This window comes from Tursiops truncatus, chromosome 16 (assembly GCF_011762595.2).
Source record: "Tursiops truncatus isolate mTurTru1 chromosome 16, mTurTru1.mat.Y, whole genome shotgun sequence".
Lineage (NCBI taxonomy): Eukaryota > Metazoa > Chordata > Mammalia > Artiodactyla > Delphinidae > Tursiops > Tursiops truncatus.
Window position 1 is genome coordinate 3,044,925 of NC_047049.1, and position 6,000 is coordinate 3,050,924.

The 6,000-nt window shown below is 54.1% G+C and overlaps 1 protein-coding gene across 6 annotated transcripts in view; it reads right to left on the reverse strand.

Moving 5' to 3' along the window:
• The window catches only part of MGMT (O-6-methylguanine-DNA methyltransferase), a 302,488-nt gene extending 298,241 nt beyond the window's left edge, over nt 1-4,247 (reverse strand). For 3 of the 6 annotated variants that reach the window (XR_012326782.1, XR_012326781.1, XM_073793809.1), the window contains exon 1: nt 4,016-4,036. The gene's annotated coding sequence lies outside the window, so the exon portion shown is untranslated. Of the gene's footprint in view, nt 1-4,015 lie in introns of all 6 variants that reach the window. The other 3 variants (XR_012326778.1, XR_012326779.1, XR_012326780.1) reach the window with 1 other exon arrangement.
• Between the last annotated feature and the right edge of the window lie 1,753 nt (nt 4,248-6,000).

Genomic DNA, 6,000 nt, shown 5'->3' on the forward strand with positions numbered 1-6,000 from the left:
CCTGGCAGGCAGGTCTGCACGTGCTAAGGTCCTGGTGCTAGAGGGAGCACAGGGTGTCTGTGAACTGAAGGAGGCAGCAGCCACAGGAGGGAGAGGACCCACGTCTGAGAGGAGCCCGCTGTGGCAGCTGCTGGAGCGGTGAGTGCCACTGTAGGGGCAGGAGGGCAAATGGTAGCACCAACGACCCCAAGAACATCACGGGCAGAGAAGGGGATGCTGGGTCTGGGACGCTGTAACCACACCCATGAAGACAGGGTTATGATGTCTGCACAGGTTCTGGGGCTCAATAACAGAATCTGCTCCAGCTAATAGCATGCCGTGCTGGTTTCCAAGCCAGAAAGAGGAGGGAAAAGTTTTACAAGCCAACCATCCGTTACTCCTAAGCACCACGTTTACAGTTGCATAAAATAGGGGCTGTCCTGGAACCAGCAATCCTGAAGCGGCCAACTGGAGGCCACGGGACCACCCTGCGGCAGAGGCCTCGGGAGCCCCGTCGGAGGACCGGGAGGAAGCCAACCGTCAAAAGCCCAACAAACCAGTTTCCAATGTGCCAAACCCACATGTTTGGGAGTTTAGAACTAGCCCACAGGGTCCTGCGGAGGCTGCAACAAGCCAGCTCTTTGACTGCTTCCCGCGAGCAGCAGGGAGCAAGCTTACATGGTGCGAAACCACGTTCTTAGCTGAGTCCCCGAGCTGCAGGGACAACCGGGCCCACGGCTTTCTGGGGGACAGCACCACGGCCGCATTTAGGACACAGATTAAACAGCCAGGCTCCCCATTTCCCGCTCTCATGTGGCACACACCCTGTGCCCCCCCAGCCCGGCGGCCTGGCAGGCCCAGCTCCCTGCATCATCACCGTGGCAGCTACCTAAAGCCGCAAAGCGGCAAGCCGACATTAATTGGTGGCAGGAAAAAGAATCGATTTTTCATGGCTATTTGGAGACCTCTGCAAAAGTGAAGTGAATTCCGTTTCATCTCTCTTTTAACATGAATGGTGTTTAATGTTCTGAATTAAGCGGTTGGCGCCAGGGGCCGAGTTCCCACTATACCAAAAGCAAGAAACCCAGAAACAAACCGTCTTCTTTCTCCTTAGCCTGTAGTTTTCCAGGCCGGCCACGCCTGTCTAAAACCTGTCCTTCCAGAACCGTCTTCACAGTCCTGCTCCTTTGCACTTTTACCCATCTCTAGTATCGGTATCCTAGGCAATGAAAAATGACCAGAAAGGGGCTAAAAAAAGAAATCGTCTGCTTTCTTACAAGCAGTGTACAAACAAGGTGCCCAGATGTTGGCTATTGTCATCTCCCCAAGGTCAACGGCATGTGGCCCACAGCTGAGCTCAGGCCTCCCCCACGGCGGCCCCATCTCGGGCATCTCCATGTTGCCATCAGCTGCGTGTGTGAAGCGCAAGCTCGCTGGCATCACGAGCACTGATCAAGGGAAGGGGAGCAACCTATCTGCGGCTCCTCCTGACATCAACAAAGTCATGGTGAAATGAAAACTAGTTTTACAATCACCCTGCTGAACAGAGAGTAAGAAAAAAGCATCAGAGAATAAGAAAAAAGCATCAGAGAAGCACCTTTGTCTTCATTCCTCAACATCAGCCCATCTAATAAGGATCAGGTGCGAGGGATTATCCTCATTAGGAGAAAAACGTGTGTCAAACCCCTAGAAGACAAAATACTTCACACCCATCACCTCTTAATAAACCTGGCAAAGAGATGGGGGAGAAGAAAGTGGATGGGATTGACCCCCGGCAGGTGTACAAGTCAAGAAGGAAAATGATGGGGAGAAGCAAGGCCAGCGGCCGAGACCCGGCTCCCACTGCCACTAGGCCAGGGCCTCCCCAGCGGAATTTCACCAGGTCACATTCAACAAAGGGCAGCTGTAAGTATGCCTCAGTTTATTATGCCCTAACAACCAAGAAGGGTTCAACTGGTTGAAATGATTTTGCCAAACAAAATACAGGCACTGCCATCTGGTATATCAAACTTAGAATGGATCCAGAAGTTGTGCAAAAACATCACTTCACGTCTACACGAAAACCTGCAAATGGACGTTTACGGGAGCTGTATTCACAATGGCTAAAACGTGGAAGCAATCAACATGCCCTTCACTAGGTGAATAGCTAAACAAACTGCGGCACATCCAGACAATGGAGTATTAATTCATTGCTAAAAAGAACTGAGGTATCAAGTCACGAAAAGACACGGAAAAAACTTAAATGCATATTTTACTAAAAGAAAGAAGCCAATCTGAAAAGGCTATGTACTCTATGATTCCAATTATATGGAGACAGTAAAAAAAAAAAAAAAATCAGTGGTTACCAGGGTTGGGGGGAGCAAGGGACGAGTAAGAGCACAGAGGGTTTTCAGGGTAGTAAAACTATTCTGTAGGATACGGCGGTGGTGGAGGCACGACATTATACATTTGTCAAAACCCACGGACAGTACACCATCAAGAGGGAACCCTGATGTAAACAACGAACAAAGGTTTACCTCCTTCTGGTAGGGGACGTTGGCAGTGGGGAGGGGCACACGTGGGGGGGGGCAGGAGGTATATGGGAACTCTCTGTGTAACTCTGCTGTGAACCTAAAACTGCTCTAAAAAATAAAGTTTACTAATTAAAAAAAGAACCATTCCGAAGCCTTCTGTTACGGCCCTGACATGGAAGGGAAATGATTCTCGTTTGCTGCTAAATTTTGGTGAACCCAGCTACATGCACACACAAAGGGAGAAGAAATTCTGCGTTACAGTGTCACAACTAGACTTCCAAGTTAAAAACTGCTTCTACAGGGATCCCATAAATACTGTGCTCTGCCCATTCTGAGCTTACACACAGACTTCCAGGACATGGCATCTGTGAGCACCTGCCTGATTAACGACGCTCTGGTCCTGAAGAATACCCATCACAACAAGGGCAGGGGAGTCAGGGCCAAGGTGGAGAACGGCCACCGCACGTGCATCTTGTTACAGCGCTCAGCGTTCACCAGTCACCTAAACAACGCGCTCCGAGCAGCACATTATAAAACAGCCGTGAAAATGCCTGCCCATCAGAGCTTCCATGTTAGAGGGACATCTAAGGAAATTCTTTCACTGGTCTTTAAAACAACCATTTCTAGACAAAAACAGGCACTGTCTCCATTTAAAAACTATACTTAAAACTCAGTTTTCCTTTCCAAACTTTTCATTTTTTTCATGTTATCAAACTAAGGTATGAGCCATGCAGGAGGGTTTAACTGCTTTTCTATTCTGAAGCTCAAAGGCTGTTTTGAATCTGTGCAACTACACAGGAATTAGGGAGCAGCCAGAACACAAACCCGTATATGTCTGTGTGGGTAAAGGAAACAGATCCCACACAGAGACAAGTGCATCAAACCTACATGTGTACAGTTTAACAAAATGCTCCAGAAATCTCTTGGAGCTTCAAGCATTTTTGAAAAATATTTCCAGGTACAACACCAAGGTGGTAACTAGAGCTCCCATATCCATTCCAACAGCTTACAGATAAAATATCTCTGGATCTTGCCAAAAACTGGTGCATGACACCAGAACACGCCAGAACACTCTACAGAAAGGCCCATAAAGGTTCTCTTAGAAGTTTCTTAGTAACTATCACTTATTTCTTCAAAAGAAGAAAAAAGCTCCCCTACTAACCACGGCGCTGCAGACCAGAGTCAAATCTACAAAGCCTCTCCGTGAAACGAGACACCGGCGTCAAAGCAAGCTCCGACCTGAGTGTGCGTCCTCGGGGTGCACGGAGGCGCCCACGCACCTGAAACCACAGTGAAACGCTGTACACCGCCCCGGCTAATTAATTTCAAGGAAGAAAAGTTTTACACCAAAATGAGCATGAAACAGGAAAAGCACAAGTTTGTTAATAGGTTTCCCACTTGCCGGGCTCCCAGGCCCCGGAAGCACCAGTCACTGCCCGCTCTGCGCCCCGCCCTTTGGTGGAGGGGAACTCTGGTGAAAGACGGGAGAAGCCCCGCTCTCAGGCGCTGTTTGCGCAGCTTACACCGCCTACTCCTCTTCCGGAAATGCACAGGGAACGTCTGAGTACTCTGTGACGGAAGAACTCTTCTTTAACAGCAAATGTGTCACCAGCCAGAAGACCAGATGCACCAACGATGACAGGAAGCAGGTTACAGAAATGAATGCAGCCCAGACCTCCAACAAGGAGCCCACAGTCAGAAGCAGGATGAGAACTCTGCATCCTCGGCCATCGCAGCAGGATTTGGAAAAGCAGCCAAGAAACCTTAATTCAGCAGAACAGCCCCTCCTACATCAAACCGCCGGGGCCTCTGAGCACAGCGACCAGCCAGTACGGGAGGCGGGGGGGGGGGGGGGGGGGGGGGGGGGGGGGGGGGGGGGGGGTGCGTGTACATGAAGCGCCAGCTGGGGCTGCAGCCACGCCTGCCTCCGGAGGAGCGCGCGCATCACAGGTCACCTCGTACCGGCCCAGCCTGCTGTCCGGGCCTCTGGGCCCAACGCGGTCCTACGGAGTCTGGCCAGCTCGCACCCCCGCCGGCGCCGCCGGGTCCCCGCAAAGAGGGAAGGGAGGCGGCCTGAGGCCTCGGAGCTGCGGCACCGCCGGGGTCTCGGCCGCAGCTGACCCTGTGCGGTCTCCCGCGCCCGGGGTCCCGTTCCCACGGCCCCAGGCGCCCCCCGACCCCCTGCGGGCACCTGAGGTGTAAGCGGCGCCCCCGGCTGGGCGGTCTGGGGGAGAAAGAGAGCCCCCGGGGGTGTGAGGCCCCACGGGCACTGGCCTCCAGGGCAGCGTGTGCCGACACCGGGCCGCGGCCGCCCCAGGAGGCGCACACGCCCCCGGACCTACGGCTGAAAGCCCCAGCGCAGCTCCCCGCGCGCCAAGCCGCCGGGCCTGGGTCTGCTGGTTGAATCCCGAGGGCGCGCCCCGGCGCTTTTACGCTTAGACGCCCCTCGGGGTTCCAGACAGCGCGCGGAAAGCGGCCGAGTCCACGGCGCGGGGAACCCAGAGTCCCGTGGGCGCCTCGTGCCCCCCGCACAGAGCCCGGCCCCGCGGCGCAGGGTCCGCATCCGCCGCCGCAGGGCCCGGCCAGCAGGCTGACACCCCTGCCTCCCCCAATCTCAGAGCGTCCCCGTGTCACCCCTGGCATCCTGAACTTCAGTGAGGACCGAGAATGATCTACCGTGAAGAAAAAACGATGAAACATGCCACGTTTCCCCTCACTTTTAACTCCCCCTGTTAGAACTGCCTGTGTGACCATCACTGACCGAAATACCTGTCTGGGGATCAGATGGGGCGGGTGCCGAGCCCACCCTGCCCACAGCACCGCCTCACAGCCTGCGAGCGGTCCCGCACTCGAGGCACCGACTCAGTCCGGAGCTGCTCGCTGACGGCCGGCCGTGGCGCGGGAGACGGCGGTAGGCTGGTGCTCACAACGCAGCGTCAGTTCTTGAAACTGCCGCGTCTCGGGAAGCGTCAGCTTCAGTACGTCACGGCAGAAAACAACCTCACCCTTTATCCACCTCTACAGCTGGGCACAGTTTAGCTTTCTCAGAGAATCAGTAACGTGGAGAACAGGTGGGAAGATTGAGAGAAACGCCTTCTTCAATTTGGCAGGGCAGCCAAAGCCAAGAGACGCCCGCTGCAGAGCAGGACGGGAGGGGACGGGCCCCTGGCCGCGGTCGCCGCACAGCTGGAGGAGAGCACACTTCCGGGACGCGCAGGGTCGCTGGCGAAGTGAAAAGCTCTCACACTTCTCTCTCTGACACCAAGATGTGATTCAGAATCCTCCGTACCCCAGAAGAGCTCTGGAGGATCAAAGTAGCACAGGCGTGTCTGCAGTCAAGCCCCAAGAAAGAAGTCGCGGTTAATAAAGATTTCCACCTGTGGACGCATGGAACGCTACGTTAAAGACGTGCGCTTTCTGTATCGGTGACATAATTAGCTTACCGGGGGACTCACTATAATGCTGTCTGCAGGTTCAGTACCCCACTCCCTGTTTGCACTGATTCATA